We start from the raw sequence: 6,277 nt of genomic DNA on the forward strand, positions 1-6,277 counted from the left end.
TCCACAATGAATGGGCGTTCTGGATCTAGATGACGGAGAATTGGTGCGGACGTGAAACAAGTCTTCAGTTCCTGGAATGCTTGATGTGCCTCAGTTGACCAATTCAGACGAGCAGTATGACGTTTAGTCATGGCGGTTAATGGAGCGGCAATAATGCTGAAATTTCTTATAAACCTCCTGTAGAAGTTGGCGAAACCCAAGAACCGTTGAAGTTCCTTGACGGTTTGAGGTAAGGACCAATCCAGAACCGCCTTGACCTTCTTCTCATCCATGGCTACCCCCTCATGGCTGATGATGTATCCCAGGAACAGTGACGTGCGGTGATGTCTTAAAGAGGCTAGGCACTGAGTTATGAAAGATTACCTGATTTATTGTTTAAAGGCTAATAATACCAGTAAACATTACGCACAAGCGCGGCATATCAAGAAATGTACAAATCAGGATGTATATCGCGTGTATTCTCTCAGTCTCTCTCTCTCTCTCTCTCTCTCTCTCTCTCACACACACACACACACACATACACGCACGTCGCACACACATAAGCGCGGCACAGGCACACACCGCGAGTAACAGTAGTTTATGTCCACTCCACTCCAGCATTAGAATGCAACCATTCTTAATCCTTATTGTTGCACAGCGGCCAAAAGTAAAAGTAAAATCACACACCGCTCAATTGAATATGAAGTCAAATGGCTTGCATTAATTCAACCATATTTATCAATTCAATATTAAGCCCAAAATAGTTTTTGACTCACCAATCGGTAGATTATTTGTAGCCTACTACATCAAATTCATCCGCCGCCATTTCCTCATGAAGACGTCGATCGCAGCTTTGTAAAACTCATCTTTACGGGCCTTCAGTTTGCACAGTCTCTGGCTCTCAATTTAAAACATTTAACTCTCTGATGACAGCCTTTTAACTCCGGTGCTGTCATTTTGGCTTTGAATTTGCCGCGGGGATTAGGCATGTAGGCTATCTGTGGTGTGTAACGTTAATGACGTTAGCTGCGCAAATGTCCAGTAATATGTAAGGGATAATCCACGGCTAGCCATGCATTAAAGGATTTTAATGCACGACGTAGAGGCGAAGAACCACCCGACGCGAAGCGGATGGTGGTTGCCTCTACGAAGTGCATTAAAATTCTTTAATGCATGGCTAGCCGTGGATTATCCCGCTTATACCTTGGTTATTTGCCAAGTTAAAAATAAGTTAAAGCTGTAACTGATGTTTACAGTGTATATTTTTAACAGACGTGTACAGACATCCCAAGTCTCCCGGAAGTTCCGGGAGTCTCCCGCATATTGATAGCGGCTCCCTGATACCCGCAAATGAGTTAAAATCTCCCGGAATCTAGAGCGAGCGAGCCAGAGCGCGCGTGCACAGCAGAGAGGGAGAGGGAGCGAGAGACCTTGCGTGTGTGCGTGTGTGCGCACGTAAGATAGAGAGCATCTGATTGGCCTGTTTCGGTAAATCAACCAATCAATTGTCAGTGTGGGCGGGTTTTATCGCTTCTCCCGAACCGAATTCGTGCACAGCAGAGAGGGAGAGGGAGCGAGAGACCTTGCGTGTGTGCGTGTGTGCGCACGTAAGATAGAGAGCATCTGATTGGCCTGTTTCGGTTCAGTGTATCTAGAAACAGGAGCGCCATGGCAACGGGAGAGTGCCACAAAAAAACATGCAAAAAACGAAAGTATAAGATACATTTTACGGCAGACTACATGAAAGTGTACCCCTGTCTTATAAGAGTAAAACATGATGATGGTCTTGCACGCTGTAAAGTTTGTAACAGTGACTTCAGCATTGCCCATGGCGGGTTAAATGATTGTAAAAGACATGTTGAGGTGAGTTCAACAAGTTTCATTTCATTCATGTGCATATTAGCCTATTCCTTAGACCTGTTTAAAGCTGCAATGGAATATAAATAAAAGCAGTTTACATGAATAGCCTAGTATAAGCAGCTTATAAATAGTAAAAGTAATCTACAAATTGTAACATTATGAACAAAAAAATGCATAGGCCTATAGCCTATAGAAATTATGTATTATGCTTTTATATATTTTAGGGACAACAACTCTGTGGTGAAATGTCATATCCTTGTCCTCCTTCCATTTTTTTTTTTTTGGTGGTGGGGGTTGGGGGGGGGGGGTACCTCCCTGAAATGAACTTTTGCAGGTTGGGATGTCTGCGTGTAAAAATGACGGTTATTTCTTAAGTTAAGGCTCGTCAGTTCTTGCACTCCGTCCGCTTTAAATAAAGTAGAGCCATCAGATTGCTTTTATTTGAATGAATTCACATTTATTTAAATTCATTATTAAAAGAGAGAGACAGAGAACTGAAGGAGAAGGAACAGAGAGAGAGAGAGAGATGCGTGCGCGAGTTACCTGTGTGCGTCGATCTCTTCTTTAAAGTCTAGCAGCTACAGTCCCCTCGTTGCTTAAGCATATAGCTAACTTAATGATTCTTTAATGGATTTATTACAATTATTTATGAATGACAGGCAACACTGATACAAATTAAACGATATTCAAAAATCATCCATTTAGCCTACCTAAACGTTTCCATATGCGTCTCTCACTCTGCTTGCAAGTGTATCTGTGTTACTATGGTTACCAATGTAGCGGATTAATTTCGAACTGTAATCAAACTGACTGGAACTACCTGTGCATTGAACGGTTTTACTGCACACCTTCCAGCCAATCAGAATCGAGTATTTAAACAGCCCATGGTATAACTTGATTTTAATTGGTCCATGTCTGATATGTTACGGAGATGTTACGGGCATACCATATTTACGTCCAAAGGCACAGCAGAGTTGTGCTTTTTGACGTACATGTTAAAGAATACAGGATCGAAGTGCGCATGCGCAACATGGGTTTTTCGCTTGCCGTCTGCAATGAATGGACAGTAAAAGCACTGCTTATTCTACGATTTGTTTTTTATTTGATTATGCGTAACTGCTACATTTGTCATCATAACGTCTAAATAATTGGAATAACACACATATTGCATATATAAATCACAAGAATAAACAGTAAAAATACAAATACAAGTTTATTATTTAATAAACCATTTTATTTTTGAATTTTGGCAGGGTAGGCAGTGCCTAGTTTGCCTACCCAGACCGCACGTCACTGCCCAGGAAAGATGTGCTTGTTTGATGAAACTCGCATTTCTCGGCTTTGGCGAATCAGACGATCCAAGACCAACCTGACCTGTTGGATGTGTTCCTCCATAGAGCTTGAATAAATTAGGATGTCATTGATGTATACAATCACCCATTTCTCCAGCATGTCCCGAAAGATGTTGTTCATGAAAGCCTGGAACACTGAAGGACTATTTGACAGCCCGAATGGCATGACCAAGTACTCATAGTGCCCACTAGTGGTAGAGAAGGCAGTCTTCCACTCGTCCCCCTCACGGATGCGAATCAGATTGTAAGCGTTGCGCAGATCCAGTTTGGTGAAATACTTGGCGGAGCTGTTCTAGGGCGGCAGGAACAAGTGGCAAGGGATACCTGAACTTCACAGTGTTGTCGTTCAACCCTCGGTAGTCGATACAGGGTCGTAACCCTCCGTCTTTCTTTTTCACGAAGAAGAATCCGGCGGCTGCCGGTGAGGTTGAGGGTCTGATGAAACCTTTGGCTAAATCCTCGTCAATGTAGCGTTTCATGGCCTCGGATTCAGGCCGGGACAGAGGAAATATTCTTCCCCGAGGAGGAGAAGTGCCGGGAAGGAGGTCGATGGCACAGTCACTTGGGCGATGTTCCGGAAGTTGAGAGGCCTTTTTCTTACTGAAGGCTTAATATTCAGGAGACGGATCTGCATAATTGGATGGTATTGTCGGTTCTTCTGGATCTGACGTGGGGGTATCCGGACTTTGAGAGGAAACACGAGTGACTCTGGATAGACAGCGGTTTTGGCAGGTGGTGTCCCATTGAGTGATCTGACCCTCCCTCCAGGAGATGTCCGGATTGTGGTTGCGTAACCAGGGGAGACCTAGGATGACGGAGTGATGAGGGGACTGGATGAGGTAGAACCTGATATTTTCTGAGTGTAGTGATCCGATGTGCAGTTTGTGAATTTTTCCCCCTCCGAGGGGTCGACCATCTAGCGCCTCCACTGCCAAAGAAGAATGACAAGGATTTAATTTGAGTTTGCACTGCACAGCGAATTTGTGAGAAAGGAAGTTCCCAGCAGCTCCTGAGTCTATCAGAGCGGTGGTACTAATAACTTCATTCCGGACAACTAGACGAACTGGTAGAGTGAAACTGGATGTAGTTGTGTTGGCTTTAGCACAGAAACTCACAGATGGAGTGTTAGAAGAGGGACGAGTTGGGCAAGCGAACTTCATGTGTCCGGACTGACCGCAATACAGGCATAAACGGTTCTGCATCCGGCGTTCTTGTTCTTCGGGTGTGAGGTGTGTGAATCCGATTTGCATGGGCTCGTGCACGGTGGGCGTTTCCTGATGATAGCGCAGTGGAAATCGCGCTGAGCGTCTGGAACGGATTAGGTTATCAACTTGAATGACTAGATTGATGTATTCATTCAGGTTTCTCCCCTCATCCCGGCAGGCTAACTCAGACTGGAGTTCGGCGGTTAATCCCCTCCTGAAGAGGGTTTTCAAGGTATCTTCTACCCAGTTGGTTTGAGCAGCGAGTGTACGAAAGGTGAGTGCATATTCAGCCGTCGTTCTTCCCTGAGAGAGAGTTAGCAGTTGTTCTCCAGCACTTCCTCCTTCAGTGGGATGTTCGAAAACATGACGAAACTGTTGGAGGAATTCCCCGAAGGTGGAGAATGATGACCCGTCTGGTCTCCAGACCGCAGTAGCCCATTCCAATGCTCAACCCGTGAGCAGACGAACGCTATACGGCTCGCATTAGTGGTATAGAGTGAGGGTTGCTGATCAACGAAGAGGGTGCATTGAAGCAAGAAGCCTTTGCATTTTGATGTGTTACCGTCAAATTTCTCAGGGAAAGCAAGCCGAGGATTGATTGAAGGGCTCGCTGCTGGTGGAGAAACATCTTGCGGTGGTGCGGCGGGAACAGTATGGAGTTCTTGCAGACCCTGTACAAGTTTCTCAGTGAGAGACGTCAGATGGCTCAGTTGATGATGATGCACATCAAGACATGAGGCTTGAGTCGTAAGTTCCATGGATAACTGCATGACCGCTGCTGGATCGGGGAGTGGCGAAGTATTCTGTAATGATGTCGCAGATGCTGAGGGATCCATTTGCAGCTTTTATCAGAATGGTCAACAGGCAGGGTAAATCAACAGCAAACAGATCAACGGAGAGAACACAGAGCAGATCGGGGTCACAGGCAGAAGTCAGGACAGGCAGCAAAAGGCAAAGTCCAATAAGCAATCCGGGTCAAGGCAGGCAGAGAACGATCAGAGGTCGGGGTACACAGTCCTAGGTCAGTAATCAGATCAGCAAACACAGAGATAAACACTTGGAATTGAAAGCCGGGACAAGGCAATACTTCGCAGAGAAGTGGAGTGTGGAAGTGGCTTGTGTGTGTGTGTGCAATCAGTCCCAGGTGAGAGGCATGATGGGATATTGAATTTATGGAGGTGTTTAATATTCCGGAGACGGATCCCTCCAGTGGTGGAGAGGAAGCGGTACGAGAGCCTGCTCCGTTACAAGACCAGTGCTGAGTAGGTCAAGTTACAGTGAGATGAAATTATGAAAAATTATATGAAAACTGTATTTCATTACACATTTTAGGTAATGTAATCTGACTACTTTTGGATCACTTTTAGATAGTTTTGACCTAGTGACTAGTGTATTAACACATAGATTTGAATAGGATAATCTTGTACAATGCTGATATAAACACACACACACACACACACACACACACACACACACACACACACACACACACACACACACAAACAAAAAACAACAACAACTGATATGTATTAAACATTACGTCAGAGTTTTGGTAGAAGGAATAGTTTGTATAAGTTGATGAAAATGTGTAATTAATTTATATATATTATTACTATTTAATTAAAACAAAAATGTAAAATTAAAATAATTTTGTACTTAATATTTTTCTACTTTTTTTTTTCAAAATAAAACAAAAAAGATTAAATATTTTATTGGTTATGGCCTCTCAATTTTCGGTGTAATTATATCCTTTAAGAACATAAGTGACATGCTGTTTTAAAAAAGAGAATCAGTTATTTATTAGTCATTTACTGTCATTTTGTGATAATGAATTAAACATGTCAGTCATCAATAAAAATGTAACTGTAGTCTGATCATGAG

Source organism: Scardinius erythrophthalmus (genome assembly GCF_964197995.2).
Source record: "Scardinius erythrophthalmus genome assembly, chromosome: 17".
Lineage (NCBI taxonomy): Eukaryota > Metazoa > Chordata > Actinopteri > Cypriniformes > Leuciscidae > Scardinius > Scardinius erythrophthalmus.